At 39.3% G+C, this 19,342-nt stretch overlaps 1 long non-coding RNA gene across 2 annotated transcripts in view; it reads right to left on the bottom strand.

Annotated features, from left to right (window-relative positions):
* LOC143661407 (uncharacterized) overlaps nucleotides 1–10,969 on the bottom strand; it is a 40,761-nt gene extending 29,792 nt beyond the window's left edge. For both annotated transcript variants that reach the window (XR_013164561.1, XR_013164565.1), the window contains exon 1: nucleotides 10,644–10,969. This is a non-coding gene — a long non-coding RNA (uncharacterized LOC143661407). The remainder of the gene's footprint in view (nucleotides 1–10,643) is intronic.
* Between the last annotated feature and the right edge of the window lie 8,373 nt (nucleotides 10,970–19,342).

The raw sequence follows: 19,342 nt of genomic DNA, 5'->3' as shown, positions 1-19,342 counted from the left end.
AAAGGAAATTCCTGAAATAGTGAACTGTAGCCCATATTATACTTTGAAATTTTCCCTATTACTACTCATTAAACTGAACTTTGAAATTTATCACTTTTTTGTATATATATATGTTATATTTCACAATAAAATTGTTAAAAAATAAATACCCACTTTTCAAGGTTAGGTCATGCAGCTTCTTTCTTGCTCACTTGTTCCTGGAACTCTGAGCCACATTATAAATAGCCTGACTACTCTTAGGCCATCATGCTTGAAAGACCTCAGATAGGGCCTCTGTGCCAGTTTGAAATTGTTACGTCCCCCAGAAAAGCCATGTTCCTCTAATCCTGGCTCAATATTACAGGGTAGCACCTTTGATTGGATTGTCTTCATGGAGATTGACCCGCTCAATTGTGAGTGTAACCTTTTGATTAGATTACTTCCACTGGGATGTAATGCACCCAGTTTTGGTTGTGGCCTTTTTGATTAGATGGAGATGTGACTCTGCCCATTCAAGGTGGGCCTTGATTACTTTACTGGAGTCCTTTAAAAGGGGAGACATTTTGGAGAAAACACAGTTGCTTCAGAACCAAGAGAGATGAAGACGTTTGGAGATGCTAGTTGGTCTAGTTTGCTAGCTGCTGGAATTCAATATACCAGAAACAGAATGGCTTTTAAAAAGGGGAATTTAATAAGTTGCTAGTTTATAGTTCTAAGGCCGAGAAAATGTCCAATTAAAACAAGTCTATAGAAATGTCCAATCTAAGGCATCTAGGGAAAGATACCTTGATTCAAGAAGGCCAATGAAGTTCAGGGTTTCTCTCTCAGCTGAGAAGGCACATGGCGAACATGGCATCATCTGCTGGCTTTCTCTCCTGGCTTCTGGTTCCACAAAGCTCCCTGGGAGACATTTTCCTTTTTCATCTCCAAAGGCTGCTGGCTGGTGGACTCTGTTTCTTGTGGCTATGTCATTCTGCTGTGCTCTCTCTGAATCTCCCATTCTCCAAAATGTTTCCTCTTTTATAGGACTCCAATAAACCAATCAAGACCCACCCAAATAGGTGGAGACATGTTGTCACCTAATCCAACTTAACAAACACTCTTGACTAAATCACATCATCCAAGGAGATGATCTGATTACAGTTTCAAACATACAATACTGAATAAGGATTATTCTACCTTTATGAAATGGGATTTTGATTAAAACATGGCTTTTCTAGGGGGCATACTTCTTTTCAAACCAGCACACTTGTAGTGCAGACAGAGAGCAGATATCTAGACACGGATGTTTGGAGACGCAGAGCCTAGCACACATTGCCATGTGCTTTTCCATGAGATACTAAGCAAGCCAGGACCCAGAGGAGCTAAGTGAAGGCCCACAGATGATTAGAGAGGAAACCAGACATCAAAAGCTGGAAGCAATGGAACCAGAAACAAGGACCAGCAGATGCCAGCTGTGCCTTTCCATGTGACAGACATCAGCCTTTCCTGGGTCAAAGTGTCTTTCCTTGGATGCCCTACTTTGGGCATTTTTAAGGCCTTAGAACTGCAAGCTTGTAACTTAATAAATTCCCTTTTCAAGAGCCATCCCATTTCTGGTATATTGTATTCCTGCAGCCGTAAAGAAACTAAAACAGCCTCTAATCACCAATCACAGATGAGCCCATGCTTCACCCAAGCCAGCCCAGTTTCCATACTTTTTGAAGAAATAATCTGTTTGGGCCACTCCCAGCCATTTAAATTATCCCAGCTTAGACTCTAGACATCCCACGGCAGAGATAAGCCATTCCCACTCTGCCCCTTCTAAATTCTTGACTCACAGGATCCATGAGCATAACAAGTTGGTTATTTTTTGGTTACCTGTGCAGCATAACAAATCAACCTAAAATTTAGCAATAAAAAAAAAATAGATGGTTTTTTATACAGCACGATAACCAAAACAGGGAGTGAAAGTTTTCTAAGGTCCTAGAACTGTGTGGAAGTGGAATTAGGAAAAGAACTAACTTATTCTACAATCTGATAAATCAAGGACACATCTCATAGTTTTCAAGGTAACTGCTAAAATATATGGGGAGAACAGATACAATGAAGTATGCAAACATTTCTCATCCATCTTTTCATAAATTGAATTTGCTACTTAAGATTTTTGTTTTGTTTTGGAGGTTGCTCCTTGAGAAACTTCTCACTAGAAATCAGCACAATGTTTTAGAGAAAGTTTATGATCTTTGGAAATTGCCAGTGTCAGCTACCTGTACTAACTCCAGACACGTCACCATCACCCACACTGCTCACGTGCTCTCTCATGTAAAGCTGTAAAGAGGGTGGATGACATGAATGGCACAGAAGTTACCTAACGGTCAATGCATTTTTGTCCAGGCCCTATGGAAATGTAAGATCCTGAAATGGCTATTAGAAAACCTCTTTCCAGTTTTAGCTCCAACAAAGGAGAAAGGTTGACACGATTGAGCTGATTTCCACTTTCACATCTGCCACTATTTAGCTATGTGGTTTCTATGTGTCCTGGGAACAATAGTCTATGACTCAGTTTTATAAAACTGATGTATTTCCAAACAAATACATGATACTCTGAGACTCTTACAACTAGGAAAGGTGAACTTTCCTAACCCATTATGCGATGCAAACCATACAGTGAAGGGGTTTAGTCAGATATCATCTCTAAACCAAGGTTTGAAAATTCTTCAGGAAAATGTTTGCTTTTGCAAAGAGTGTAGGGCTAGTCCCTAGATACATATGTTGAGTGTTGTGGTTAGGAACTTAAATAAAAAAGTATTTTTCCTTCAACCGATTACTCTCTCTCTCTCTTACTTCTCCCTCTACATTCTATCTCTCCTACTCCACAACTACAACTATGTATGAAAGCTATAATTTTCACTAAAAGACTCATGCAGATTCATAGCAAAAGTTAGAGATTCCTAAATAGGAGTGAAAACAGATAATTAACCCACAATATTTGTTTCTTGTTTCCAGTTATATGTTAGGAAATGAAAATGTGGCAATGCTTGGTTAAATTCATTTGAAAAAAATTTAGTACAAGCAAGAAAAGCACTAATTCTGACATCTCATTCCTTTCACCTAAAGGCACAGCAGGTGTACAGATTTGGAATTAACAATATAATATACTAGTGAGGGAAATAATAGAAAAACATACAAGGAGCATGACTATTTGAATAAAGTAAGTTCTTTGAAAATTTGCAACTGATTGTAACAGAGCATTGAGGAATCTTCCTGCCTGTTCCAGCAAAGGTGTGAAAATAATAGCAGATGCCAGCATGAGTTGTGAGGCCCTGGAGGATATGCATAGAGAAGATGTGACTGAGATCTATGGATGATTCTTCATCTACTCAACCATAATAATGGTATCAAAAACCCAGGGCCATGCAAGGAGCTTGATTGGTACATTTTACGATTAAGAGGACACAGTAAACTCAGATAAAGGATGAGGGATGGCTGGTTGCCTCTGGCAGGTGAAGTCAAGAACTGATTATTGAAGTAAAGAGCAACGTGACTTTTAGAGTTTACTAGGGGCAAACATGAGACTTGCTTACTGACCAATTGTGGGCCATATGTGAAATAAAGTTGCATTGGGTTGTTTTAGATTCAATCCAGGGAGTTACCTAAAATGAATCTCAGGAAATAGAAACTAAAGGATTTCTGAGAGCTATAGAAGGAGCAAGCAACTAGATAGAATTGAGACAGAACAATGGAATAGTGATAACCTGCCCCAGCAATTGGCAGAAGCTTGTTCCTAAAGTAGTCATGGAAGTGCCCATGAGAACAAGCCTTTCATAACTGTTTGAGAATGAAAAGAAATATCCCAAGAGCATGAAGTCAAATATGAAATTTCTGTCATTCCTAAGTCTCTTCCCTCCTTGTACTTCAAATCCAGACTCAGAAACCACATGAGGAAAACTGGAGTTAGAAGTACCGGGAAAAATAGGAGGAGCCCTAGCTGAGGTTGTGGAGAAAGTAATTTTCAACCAATGTTGGAGTTTTAATTATTATAAAGACTGGAATTTAAGTAACCTAAGAGTAATAAGAAGAGTCATGGGCCTACTGAGTTTTCATCCAGGACAAGAAATGAATTTTCTCCATTGAATATGTTTTCAAAGGACAGCAAGAGTCAAAAGTAAGTTGCCTTATAATTGTACCCTGTGAATCCAGCTTGTTCAACCTACTAATACCATGTACTATTTTCATATTCTAAGCCTCTTCGCCTTAATTATCCAAAAATTTTTCTCAATTCCTCCTTGCTCTACCAATACAAGTGTTAACTCAATATTTTGCTATTACAATTTTTAGTTCTAGATAATTCTTATTACAAATAGCAGGCATAATAAGTTGGATACAAAAATAGTGCAGAAGAACGGGAAAAATAGCCTTGAAAAATGTGTCTTATCTTTAAGGATTGCTGATTTCCTATTTAATAATTTCCGTGAACATATGTCTATAAATCAATTGACAGTGTGTATCCACTACATGCTGGGTTATGTCATGCTTTGAAGAAAATGTAAAAGAACTATGAACAGTCGTTGTGCTCAAGTAGCTGATCATCTAATTAATAATTATGCTGGGTTCACCACATGAGGACAATGTGCTGACCACCTGGTGTTGTTTCTCTACTTGCTGTAATAGCTTTGTGCTGAGACATCCTCTGTGGAATCATCTGGTCAACCTAAGAATGAGCAGGATGCACTACATAAAGGCAGGCTGGAATTGGCCAACCTCCATAGACAGCATTAGAACAGGAAAGAAGCTGTTCATCCACACTGGGGTGATAAGCTAGAAAGATCAGGATCCATGAAAGTCTAACCTGATCTCTCTGTGGAATTTGCTTAAATTCTTTGATGTTTTCTCTTTAAATAAATGTAATTCTTCCTGAGAAGGAATGAGCCCCTGTATGGACACATTCTTGTGGGCAAACAGAATTTGTTTTGACTGCATGTATGTTGTATTGAAAGACTAAACTACAGAATTATAAGTCTATTGGGGGGCTAAATATCTAGAACTCCTTAATGCTAGTTTGTAGAATTTCCCAGTCTATGGCTTCTATCTTTATTGTCTCCAAATAACACATGTTGTATCAGAATGTTAGAATTCACTGGTCAAGTGAAAATGATACCTAGTTATGATTACTGCACTTTACATCCCTATAATGGAAAATGCATCTCATTATCTTTATATTTGTCCCGTAGCTTATGTACCTGGTATCCACTGTATGGATTGTTTTTACTCTCCTATTTACCACAGAAATGCATTTCCAATGGGCAGATCTGCATAAAATACCATTGTAGAATATAAATAGTAAGCATTCAAGTAATGCTTACTGAACTGGAGAGCACTGTATCAGTACACAGACTCAATCAAAATAGTAAGAAATGATTTGCACACTACACATAGCATTGAACAAAATCATTTTTGATTATTCATATGCTTGGAGTAAGCAAGTGATTCCACATGTATTTTTATCAAGACGATGGCTTCCTGATGTATTTTCTCCTGATGGAGGGTCTCAGTTTCCTAGAGTGCTATAAAAAAGTACCACAGGCTGTGTGGCTTAAAACAACAGAAATTAATTGTCTCACAATTCTAGAAGCTAAAAGTCTGAAATTGAGGTGCCAGCAGAGCCCAGCTTCCTAACAAGTCAGTTGGGAAAACTGTGCCATGCCTCTCTCTCGGCTTCGGGTGCTGGTTAGCTGGCAAGCTCTGGTGTTCTCTGTCTCAGTCATTCCATGTCACGTTCCCTTACCTCTGTTTGGGTCCAAATTTCCTTTTCTTCTAAGGATGCCAGTCATATTGGACTAAGGGCCTAACACAGTCCACTTTGACCTCATTTTAACATGCTAAATTCCATCTATAACTACACTCTTTCCAAATATGGTTACAGTCTGAGGTACTGGAATTGGGGCTTCAACACATCTTTTGGGGGATACAATTCAATCCAGAATGTGGCAGTGAAAAAGAACATCCTGCGCTACATCAGCTAGCCATTTACTGAGGGCATATTCACTCTGTGGATGAACAAATACACGGTCACCTCTATTTCAAATTCCTGCACACCAATGAATTAAAGCCGGTTTGTGTTTGTTGAAGGCCTATTGCAAAATGTCCCACTAAGCCATACATTCTGTAGCACTGTGAATCAAATTGTGTTCTTCACATACATAGAAAGGTGTTACAACAGAAAACTTGTAACCTGGTCTTAACCAGTACAACATTTCTACATTTGGGTTTGGGCTGAGATTGGGATTTGAACAATGGCTCAGCGAACTGAAATAACCAGGTGCACATTTGAGACACTCCTTTCTTGTGCCCTCCTCTGCCAGGTTAGAAACTGGCTTGCTTCCTTCTGGGTAAACAGAAATAGGAGGATGTGACTTTCACTTGGGGATTGTGCCTACCCAATCCCCAAGTGAAATAAAAGGACACTCATGTCATGTCAAGAGAGAAAGGATAACAACATCATCTGCCACAAAGGGAACTCACCCAAGAAAGGCAGGTAAAATAAGCCACATATTCTAAAGTAATCCACGTACAGCAAAATTATGACCCTGCTATATTTATACACATGGGTACAGTTTTCATACACCGTTATGGTCTCATATTATATATCTTTAAATCATCTGGCAAAAGTTTCTGCCTCCACCTAATGCTGGCTCTAATTTAGGATGAACAACTACTCTCATAAAGAAAAACTGCTGCTGCTGCTGTTTATTAGGCTGCAGAAAGGTCTCACTGACTAATGTCCCAGGATTAAATGAATGTGGAATAATAAGAGCTGATTTATTTGTGCTCTGCTAGGATAAAGCTGCCACTGATTTTACAAGAAACTATTCATCTGAGGCCCACTATAGCTAGTAAATTGTGGCTGTTGCTGAAATTAGTCTCCAGGCCTTCGCGTAATCTACAGTGTGAAGTAGCAGTGTGGTAATAAAACCATTGTGGGCACTTGGTTTATTTAAAAGGTCCCCCTTTTATCCCCATCTTCAGGGATTCTAAAAGTCAACCTTCGGAGATCTCTTTTGGAAATTCACCTGTCCCTGCCCACAAACCACATTTCTAGCTGTGGAATTTAAAGCCAGAATTAAAAGTATATTATCCCCAATAAATAAACACCAGAGCAGTCACTTCTTTCACCCTCAATTTTTTTCTCCTTGGCCCAGCAAATAAGAAAAGAATTTCTCAGTTTCTTAGCATGTACAGCAGAGGTCCATGGCAATCAAAATAAGGCAGCCCCAGGACAAAGAAAAAAAAAAAAAGGGAGAGAGAGAAAATGGTTATTGCACTCTTAAACAGATTTGGATCATCTGTACTCTATCTCTCCCAAATTTACTGATAAACATTTTATACAGGGGTTGGTCTAGGCATCTCTGTTAAATCAACTAGCCAAACCAGAGGGAAAGTCTAGCTAAAAGAAACCTACAAAAAAGAGGAGCATTTCCTGAACCATGATACTATGAATGCTACAGAGAACTTTGGACACCTTAGAAACCTTATGTCCTCCAAGATAAATGCTTTTCAGGAGCAAGAATCACATTTTAGACACTGCTAACATATGCTGGCTTACCATAGTTATTCAATTGTTGAACTGAAAAAACAAACAGTATATTCACTTTAGAGCCCTTCAGAATAACAGTTCCTTCTCTGGGGACTGGATTCCTCCACGTTATAATTACCAGTATAACAGAAATCGCTTTCAAGTTGCTCTTCATTTGATGTGGCTTTGGCTTTCAGATGGTTTATGTTAAGCGTGATGCCCTGCACACTTTAGAATGAAGAAGATGACAATAATAAAAACGATAATAGCTAACCCAAATAGTGCCAACCCTGTGTCCATACTGTTTTAAGCTCTGTACACATCTCAAAACTCCTTGACCCTTCATAACAGTCCTACTAGGACCAGGCCACTACTATCTCCACAAGAATTAGGAAATACCTCTAGGGAGTCCCAGCTTGTAAGTGGTAGAAACAGGATTTCAACCCAGGAAGCCCAGCTCCAGAGTTAGTGCTTTTAAGTAGTAGACTACCAAAAAAAAAAAAAAAAAAAAAAAATGGTGTGGAAAACAGAAGCATGTGCAACGAAGGACTTATTTATTCTAGGGAGGACCAGGAAATTTGGTCATCTTTATTCAATGTCAACCATAAGGTGGAACAGAATTTATTTTAGCACTTGCCCTACCAAAGCCTGTGCCATCATACCTAATTCCGATTCCTCTACTTCTACTTTCTCCTGTTGCAAAATTGTCATCTGGATTTCCTCCCATACTTCCTTTCATCAAGATACTCCTCAATGAGAAATAGATTTCTTACCACCCATGTTTCCTAACACCTTTCTCATTTACTGCAATTGATCATGGGGCTATATGATCCTGGACTTGTTTGAAGTCATTTGGAACTAGTAACAGGTGCTAACAAAATCATACACTGAATGACCTCCCTGGGGGAAAAAGAGGAGGTTGGAAAAATCTAGCACCCTGGTTCCGGTTTGTGGCTACATCCCCTCACCTTTTCTGATATCTCGATTGAAGCCACCATGTTCCAGGAAAGGAAGATAATCTGGAATCCACTTAGCTACTGAGTTTTCACTTCTTAGCAAGACTAGAATGGTCAGGCACTTCAATGTGCTCCTCTCCAAGGCAGTACAATACATTTATCCTTATCCTTCATGGGTGAGCTAATCTATTTATTTTATGGTGGCTTATTCTGCTTTGCATTAAATGCTACGATTTCATTATCAGCTTTGGAAGGATGGGGTCAGGGGAGCGTGTGGAATCCATTTAGCAGTTGCTAGGAAGTTGAGCCTGGGAGTCACTTGTAACTCTCACAGGTGCAAAGTGTGTGTTTTGCTTCCTGACATCCTTCCCCTCTAACACCAGTTCAGCCTTCTCACCCATCGTGCAATGTGTGTCTTGGCTTGGCTTCTGCAACAAAGCTCTCATAAAATAAATAGCTATAAGTTGGCAAGAGTTTTCTATCTATTGCTTTCCTTGCTGTCATCAATTCTGTCTTTAGCAATTCATAAACACAGGCTGTCTTGAAGACTCAGTTCTCTTGTACCCTCTCCTTAATATCAGAATCTCAACATAAACATTTTGTCCTCAAAATGTGGTCCTCAGATCAGTGGTACTGACATCATCTGGGAGCTCATTAGAACTGTGCAATCTAAGGCCCCATCTCACACCACAGCTTCAGAGAATGCATTTTAACAAGATCTCCAGGTGATGCATATGCACATGGAGGTTTGAGAAGCACAAGTGGAAGTAATAGAACATTTCAAAGCTCTAATAAGAGACAGAGAGGGTCAGAGCTTCAAAGAAGCAGTAACATCAGTTCCGCTGTAAAACTGCTCATTTGCTTGGAAATAACCAGGCTTGCAAACATTGTGGTAGAACAGAAAGAACAGGTCACTTTCAGCAGTGTTATCATCTAATTTTCAGGAGCCCCGGGGTACCAAAAAAAGGGATAGATGCAAAGAAAGGGAATTTTGTATTGCTTATAATCTCTCCTAAGGAAACCAACTCATACATCAGTTATTTTCTTAATTAATATACTTTATATTTTAGAACAGTTTCAGATTTTCAGAAAAACTGAGGAGACAATACAGAGTTCCCATTTATCGTGCCCACCACACAGACACACACACACACACACACACACACACATTATTAACATCTTGCATTAGGGTGGTATATTTGCTACAATTAATGAAACAATACTGATTCATTATTAAATACAGTCCATAGATTATATCAAGGCTCACTCTTTGTGTTGTACAGTTTAACGGGTTTTGACAAAGGCTTAATGTCACGTAACCACCACTATAGTGTCATACAGAATAACTTCTCCACCCTAAAAATGCCTTGTGCTCCCATAAACTCTCTTGAAAACTAACCAACTTCCACATTTCAGTCCCTTCAGTTAAGACATAATGCTGGTACAATTGATACTCTATTTCTTTTACAAAATTTTATGACATACTATACATATGAATGGTATTAGTACTAAATTTGTTCTTAAAAATAAATCTGAGTGTTTACAAAGGCACTCTTTACAGTAAGACAGATCTGCTCCTTAACCTCAACTCTACCAATTTACTATCTCCCTAGTTCCAGGCCAGATGCATAAGCCTGTTCAGTCAACAAAGATTGGGACCAAGGGTTGGTCAGTTAAGTAATAAGATCATTTTGGTTAAAGCAGGAAATATAACTTTAAATTAAATCTTAAGTGTTTTCTTTCATTTTACTTTAAATAAACAAATGTAAATTCAGTTTCCAATCCATTGTGGTAGAGTACCACCTTTTCTGAATATAGGATTCCCCTGGTTTTAGTTCCCTGCTGACTTTCTTGCCTAGATTATATTCACAACATATTATCTATAGTTTTCAATTTCAGGATTTGATAAAGACCTTGACATTTGGTAATCAAAGTGAGCGTAGGAAATGTTCATATTTTTATTACTCTTACAAAATCTTAACAGATTTTTTTTTGTCTGCATCTGATATAACAATGTTTTGCTACTTACATGGATTTAGAGCCTCCAAATTTTCCAAAATGGGTTTTCATAGAAGTAATAACCAGTTTTTTCATTCTAACTATTCATCGTTTTGCACAGTGCTTAATTGAATGGCAATCACTATCCATCTTACCTCTAGCCTCGGGACAAGGGGCCAAGCTTGCTCCCGTGGTGCCAAAGTGACGTGCCCATCCAGAGCTTGCATCTTCCTCTCTAAACCTTGGTTCAGGTAAAAGGCCTTGAAATTCTCTGGCCAAGTAGCACTGGGTGTGTACAAGCTCGGCAGCATGGGCTAAGCTATTCACATACTACATGAGCTCCCTTGTGGGATAAGACTGAGTTGGAAGTTGGAAGAGATGGAAGTAGACTCTGCAGTGAAAGGACTGTGGGGAAGGCAGGACGAGGGTAGGGAGTGTGGGGAGGCAGGAGGTTGGAGGGTCCTCTCCCTGCACTACCATATTTTGTATAGAATACCAAAGATTCTGAGAACTGGAATTCTGAACTTGGCCTTCTATTATGGGCTAAAGTGTATTCCTCCACCCCCCACCCCCATCCTCCCCAAAAGAGACATTTTGAAGCCCTAGCCACTAGTACCTGTGAAGGCAACCTTATTTGGAAATAGAGTCAGTACAAATGGAATTATTTGAGTTAAAACAAGGTCATACTGGAGTAGAGTGGGACCCTATTCTGACTGGTGTCCTTAAATGAAAGGATGAGAAGACAGCAGCTAGACAGAGAAGACAGCTGTGTGACAATGGAGCAGAAATTGAGTTATGCCACAAGTAAAGGAACACCATGGACTGCTGGTAATTCCTGGACAGCAGGAGAGAATCATGGAAGGATACTTCTCTGCAGACTTCAGAGGAAATATGTCCTTCCCAATACCTGGACTTCAGACTTCCAGCCTCAGTCCTGTATGACCATACATTTCTGTTGTTGTAAGTCATCCAGTCTGTGGTACTTTGTTACGGCATCACTAGGAAATTAAGACGCCTTCCAAATCGTTAATAGATGCATTCAACAAATTAGAAGGATAGAACATATTGTATTTAACAGTTAAAAGGTCTGAACGCATCTTTACTTAGATACAATGGATATGTAGCTCCATTTGTACTCTTGTCCATGGCCCCGTCAATGTGAGGGTCAGGTCTGATGACAGGAGATAGTGGTGTAGGAGCACAACTGACTGGGGCAGGTACTAGGTCATCTAACTAGCCACAGATTTCCAGAGGCCAAGGGCACCAGTGTGCGCTCTATAGATGGAATGGACACTGTAGATTAATCTCAAAAGGTAGCTAAGCAGAAGCTGATTTAAAGAGTTTCTACTGTACTTAACCTCACTAAGCTTTAGTCTTAGATCTGTAAAATGAGGATAATCATGTTAAACCATTGGCCCATTGTGAAGAAGCAAATCAATATACAGAATGCTTAAAATGAAAGCCAAGCACATAATACATAGTCATGGTTACAATGTTTTCCTCCTTTTTGCCTTCACTAAATTGTCCTAGTTATAATGTTAGTAATAATAAGGTCAAATAATTATATAGCACTCACTATGTGCCCTTGAGGACACTTTTATCACCCTAGTCAAATGAACTGGGCAATTTAAGCACAGAGAGAGTAAGTAACTTGTCCAAAGCATACAGAGCTCTTAAATGGTGGAGCCAGAATTTCCAACCCTGAACTCACATGCTCTTTTGTGAGTCCTTCCTCATTTCTTTTCTCTCTTACTGGGCAGGGACTCTATTTTTTTTTACACCTCCAAGTGGTATTGTACCTTAACTGAGCCAATTAGAATGACATGCTGGCTACATCAAATGGAGTAGTTACATAATACAAGTGCTTCATAAACTTTGAAGTATTAACAGCATATACAGTAGAGAGAAAGACCATTTCTGACCTCTTCCTATACTCTAAACTTCCCTGGGTCATACAATGTATAAAAGATGACATTTAACTTCTAAGTCATTTTGACTTTGAGGATATTTGTGGCTATTGTCTTTACATACATCAGTTATTTTACATTATAGTTGTATATTTCTTTTCTGATTACTTAGCAAGCAATTCTTCCATCACTGAAATTTGTTCATTCCAGCTAACTTTTCACATTTATTATGACAATCTCTGAGCTCCTACTATACTCACTTAAGTCAAGGTCATCAAGAAATTCACAGGGTACCATGCTATCCCAAATATTTTACCTGTGAGAATTGTAAATAACTATATCAAATACACTGGTCATATATGTACTCCAAATTAGGCCTTTGGAGGGAAAATCATGACAATATTTTAATCAAAAGAAGCATAAAGAAAATAGCAGCATGATTAAACGAATTTCTCACTATAAATATCTACTTTGGAGATTTCAAATTTGTGGCCCCTGGATTAAAACCAGTATAGACAATTGGTTAGCCCTACAATGTTTCAAGCCTCTTGCATAAGTTGCCAATACTTCAAAATCAGGAAATATTGCACTAAAATTACAGGTTTCAAATTTCTCTTGAAAAACTGGAAGATCTGTTCACACAGCTCAGGTTTCCATATGGCAGTCATTGGCTCCAATAGATCAGTTCCATGAATCCTCCATTTTCTCACAGTTACCACTATTCCCTGTAGTCTTATGCCTTCTGGTATGAACTCACCAGTTCTCTCGAAGTCACCACCATTTCCTTTAGTCTTCTGGTACGAACTCTACATTCCACCAAAGTCACCATCATTTCATATACTATTCTCGAATGAAGACTTTCGTTTGCCAAAGTCATCATGACCACTCCCTATAGACCTAGACCTTCTGGTACAATGATTTAATTATCTACCTGAATCCAGCAGGCATTTGAGTATGAAGTGCCCAACTCAGTTAGTTTCATATAGAATATATAAAACTAAAGTTCGATGGTCCAAGAAACTCTTTATCACCTATAGATATACAGGTTAGCCAAGATTTACTGATGATCAAATTATATGAGCTAAAACCAAAAGTTTTACCGAAGTTATGTTAAATTATAGCAACTTCACTCCCCTTTATCCACTTTAAGTCACAGGACTTTCTAGTAGAACACAGCTAGAAATTATATAAACCTAACAAGATTTATTCTTTACATTGATGATTGCAATATGACTCAGTCCTGTGGCGTTTTGCAGTCCATTACTCTTTTTTCCACTTTAATAAGTAGAGATGATACGTGATGACTGTTGGAGGTGCTCAGAGCTGCCAGAGTGCATAGTCCCTTCCTTTACATGACCCTGATTATAAATGAGTTATTTCCTTCATTATTTCAGTGTTCGTAACAGATTTTACACCAATGAACAAAACGAGCAGGTTTGCCATGAAGGTAGCATGTCAAGACCAAGCTGTATTTGCATTGTAAATTATTTAAGTGACTACAAAATTTGAACAAATAGGAGTTGTGGCTTTATGGTCGTTATACAGACTAAAGGACTAAAACATGGCATTTTATTCCGTGATCGTTCATAGGAGTAAAAAAACAATCAATAATGTATATCCTTAGAGCCACTGGGTTTTAGCAGCAGCTCTAACATTAATTTTAAGCCACTTAAATAGAACAATATCTTTGATGAGGATTATCTGACAGGAATTTTAGCCTTTGGAATGGACCCCTTCAATACATATATGCTAAGTGATCTACAATGGACAATAACTTGCTTGGGAAGAAAAGTAAAAAGAATAGACGAGAGTGAGACAATTCTACAAGAAAACATTTTAAGATTCTAATGCTTCAAACAGCCGTCTTTTTGGTCAAGAAACAATTTAAAAACTGCACTTTCTGATTTTCACTATATTGTATAGTGGACCACTTATTAGTGTCACTGATTCTCTTTGTAGCTTGCTGAAATGCTGAGCAAAACCTACTACCAATATATGCTTTTATTCTCCAAGATGCCGAAAGAACTAATCCATTCAGCAACCCCAACAGCTGCCAACAGATCCCAGCCTGACCTTCTGTGGAAAGAGAAAGGTGACTGGTTGAATTTTCCATCATTCACCAAGGAAATGAATGCTGCATGTGAGTCCAGGCAAGAGGGTCCAGGAATGGGTGTGTTTCTCAATGAGAGAGTAAATTTGGCAAGGAAAGTAGAAAACTAGCCCACTAATTTTTATTCCATTTTCGAGACGTTAATGAACAGGGAAGATAGGTCAAAAGCCCTGTCTCTCCTAAAGCATACCCGTGGTCTCTCCACATTTTCCCAGTTACTTTCATTTTCTCTCTCCACTGTGGAAACCCACTTACCCTAGAAGACATCAATCAGCTCCTTCAAATAGGTCCTACTGCCTTAAGAATAAGCCAGAGTCACATTTTCTAAAAACACAGACCTTTACTCCAGATATATCTTCAACTATGAAGTGGAACCAAATGAAGAAAACAGGAGTGTGCAAAAACCAATTGGGCTTATTTTCTTACCTAAATATGCCTCCAGAATTCATTTCCTAATACAGAAGGCTGTTAAGACCTGGGAATATTTCACTGCATTTTAAAATGTTGCTCATATAGAGTTTGGTTTGTATTAAGTAAAATAACTTGCCCAGGTGGATAAAATAAGCCTGATAAGATAAGGTACAATACGAAGTCCTGGGTACAGTCTTGTGTTCACTGTTGCCTGATGAATTTAAGAAGGTAAAAATGCAAAGAAGTGTGAACCAGTATAGCTCTGGATCCTACAATCAGGAAAGCAAGAGCCTCCACTATGCCTTCCAACGTAAGAGACTATAAAATTGCACAGTAAAGAGATGACACCAATTAAAACTTGAGGCTGAAACTAAAACTAAGCCTGGAAGGAAGACATCTAACACCAAAAGTTGTTAGGTAGGTTTCAGGCTAAGCTGCTATAAAAGAGAGAGAGAGAGAGACCCCAAAATACAATGACTTAAGCAATGTAGGAGACTTTTATCTTTCTCATATGGCAATTCAGAGGAATACACACAGTCCAAGGCAGTGGGGGAGGGTCATCATTGGGTTTAAAGTGACAGCTCCAGAAAGTTGTCACCTTTTCCCAGCCAGCAAGGTACAAAAGGGAAGCAGAGTGAAAGCAGCTTCCTTATAAGCAACATGACTTAGAAGTTGCATCCATCAGAATTGCTCAGATTTTATTGACTAAATCTTAATGCACAGCCACACCTAGGCTGTCAGAGAGATTGGGAACATAATCTCCAGCTAAACCAAGATGGGGTGTGGTGGGAAAATTATTATTAAAAGTGAGGAGCGGAAATGGATATTAGGAGATAATTAACAGTGTCTGCTACACCAATAAAAGTTCAGACTCCTTCAAATTCCTAAAGGCACACCCCTGTGTTAGCATATGATCAATAGCCAAGTAAAATAGAGTCCCAGAAGGAAATGAATATCAAGTATACAAATGTTTAACCTTTCTATATTCCTTATGTATATTTTCTAAGTATGTGATAGATATTGTAAAGCAGCTCTTTCCTATTTAGCACAGCTTTATAACAGGCCTAAATTCTACAATTATTCCAGAATGATTAAGTCCAAGCAGATCCTTCTGTGCCACTTAAAATACATGTCCTTCCATAACACTCTCAGCAGTTTGCTCCTCCCTCATCTTCTCATGTTTTATCCTCCTCCACGACTGCCCAGGACATGAAGGAAAGGTAAAATCAAACAAATAAGAATAAAACAAAAAAAAGCATCATTTTCTTGCATATCACCGTTCAGAGTAAGTAAGAATAAGTCCCTATTGTTCCACCCTATTTAAACATAATATTCTTCTATTCCATTTACCAAAAAGCAAGGAAAAAATAAGTAAGCAATATTAAAAGTTCGATAAAAGAGAGGAAGTGATCTTATATTATAATGAAGGGACAAGAAAATTTGCTGTTGCACTTTGATACATATAGAACAGACATGCTAACAGTGTCTGCTCTATAAACTTTGGGGAAGACGTTAACAGCTATTTGCCAAATGTTCTGGGTCCCACTATTTTGGAAAAAAGCAGGATTTACCTCTTGGCTCATTAGTGATGGGGTAGAGCCATCTGACAAGTTCTAGCCAGTGAGTTCTAAGCAGAAAGGATGCCTGTCATTTCTTGGCCAGATCATTTCATTGCAGCTACAAATCCTTCCAGGGCTTCTGCCTGCCTTGATTACCGGATGGTGGTTACCCAGAAACCCAGGACCGTGTGGGGCCTGACCATACAGACATGAAACCCAACCTCAATGGACATAAAGCACGGCAGATCTATAATCCCTTCCTGCTTAAGCCACTGTTACCACAGGAAAACCTTACCTATCCTAACTGATGCAGGCAACCCTTATAGAGTTAGGTTTTGGATTTAATCAGCATTTAATGCGTACCATCTATATGCCAGGCACTCTGCTCATTTCACGTTCACACAACCCCTCTATCGTAGCAGTGCAGAAACCGATGCTCAGAGGGATGATGCATCTGGTACAAGGTTGCACAGCAAGGGGATGGTGAATTTAAGATCTGAACTCTGACGCCACATCCAGCTCTCATTTCCTGACACCCACAATCCCATTTATTCAGCCATCAAATCCTTTTTCATCAATCTCAGACCACCACATTTAGTCTCCAGAAAGATCTCCGCTTCCAGCGTTTCTGTGCATTAGAGACATTTCCTTCTCCAAATTGGCACACACTGGCAAAATCTAATCTTTTAAATCCGCCGTCCTCAGAGAGCACAGAAAGAGTTCAAAAGTAGGAGTTAAAAGAACAATTTCCCTTTTAGTAATGTCTCTCCTCTCTGACGAGAGTAACAAAGGCAGAAATCTGAATGCTCGGCTCTCCTGGACTCCTTATTAGCTGTCAGCAGCTCTCCGGGGTGCAGGTTGGCTCCAGGCTGCCTGTCACTAGAGGAGCCCTCGTTTCCCCATTATGTGGCTGAGCAGGTGCCGGATGCAAAGCTGGACGGCGACCCAATTTACTGTGCTGCGACAACAGAACAGCACCCCAGCTGGAGAGAAGACATTTCAGCTTTGCTCTTTTCAAAGCTATTTGTATAGATAAATGGAAGTTTATGTGGGCACAGAAAGCATATATTGTCCTCCCGGTGCACATGTATAACTTCGATTCTGTCAGCAGTCATCTTCATAATAAGTGACGTTTCTAGAAGTTTCTTTATCCAGAAGCATCCCAAAGAGCTGCACAAAAAACTTCACAAATTACAAGCAAAAAGCCTTCTTTCAGATCCACATGGAGAAGCCCCATCACCAATATTCTGCTATCCCGGCATAACGCCTGCCGATGTCAAAGAGAAATTACCCACAAGTCAGGAGAACGGAGCGTTAGAGTCAAAACCTACCATGGGGCCAGGAAGAGGGGGGATTTTGGCCCAAATACATGTAATGAGTGTGTCTCAGTCCACCTTAGAGATTGAAATGACAGCTGCTTAACAGCCACCCACAGCAGGACACACATTGCTCAAGGTTAAGAGTCAAGAACAGCATTGCTTCACTCGCAGGAAAATGTCACAGGGGGTAGGCACAGAGAATTGGAATTTGGCCTTTTTCCCCTTGCCAGATGGGCCACGAGCATGCTCACTCCGGCTTTAACAACATGTGCAGATTGAGTTGGGATAGAAACTAACGAACTCAATGGTAAAACAATTCCTAAAACAAAACAGCTCTAGTCTTGTCTGAATTTGAGGCATCTACTTATCGGGCTATGTTTTGGCTTTTGGTGTCCTACCGTTCCAAAAACCGTGATTTCAGTTGGGAAGGGATTTAAATTCAATCTTGAAGCTCAGTCTACAGCATTAAGTCACCTCCTGCTGCTGTACTTGGGGAAAATCTTGCTTGAACTGGATCACGTCTTAATCTGACTTCATGAGGAAGAGGTAATAGATCATCCCCATTTCCAGATGGAGGAAACGAGAGTCATGTCCACACAACTGATTAGTAGCAGAGTTGAGGTTCAACTTGAATTCCTCTGACTCCAGAGTATAGGATATTACCTACTTTAAGGTGATGCCAAATAGCATATGGATATACATCACTGCTTATGAAAGACAGATATATTTGAAGGATTTAACCTGTATTTACTTTTTGTTGTTGTTGTTGCATGGGCAGCCACTGGGAATCGAACCTGGATCTCTGGCATGGCAGGCAGGAACTCCACCTGCTGAGCCACCATGACCCACCCTAGTCTATATTTAAACAAAACAATCCCTTGAGATCCAACTATATTTCCGTAGGTACATGGTAGGAGTTGTCACAGATTTTATTTCATACAGGTGATTAACCAACTGAACAGCAGGAATTTCTAAGGACTAATATGATCAGAGCTCTGAATAAATTCTGTCAGGAAGAATCACAATCTTGGGAAGAAAATTAAATACATTTTCGCTGTACATGAGACAGTGTACAGACTTGAGAGAATAAAAACTATATGTTAGACAAAACTAAAGAAACAAAATTTTGAAAAAAAAAACTACATATATTAGAGTTTATACGAAACGAATTAAATCAGATTGATAGTAATGAAAATATTAACATCCTCCGCTATTTGAAGGATGAAGCAATCAGCATGGAACAGAAAAGTTGGGATATAAAATTTGAGCTGGACTTCGAAGAACGAATAAAAGAGAGAGAGTCATGGTGAGTTATCTAGAGATATCTAGCACTGATGGCTGCCTGGGCTGCACTGGCTCCTGTATCTCTGTCTGGCTGCTGCCAGCCGCCTTCTCCCATCTCACCAAGCCCAGCTCTTGTCTGTACCTGAGGCCAACAAGCTTTGATATGAGCAGGGAACAATCCTGGACAGCATGAATGTAACCTAAACACCTTTACCTAGTCATGTCTAATTACATTTGATAATTAGGTCAGGTTTCATATTGATC

Source organism: Tamandua tetradactyla, chromosome 2, assembly GCF_023851605.1.
Source record: "Tamandua tetradactyla isolate mTamTet1 chromosome 2, mTamTet1.pri, whole genome shotgun sequence".
Taxonomy (NCBI): domain Eukaryota; kingdom Metazoa; phylum Chordata; class Mammalia; order Pilosa; family Myrmecophagidae; genus Tamandua; species Tamandua tetradactyla.
This window is presented reverse-complemented; position numbering and strand designations above follow the sequence as displayed.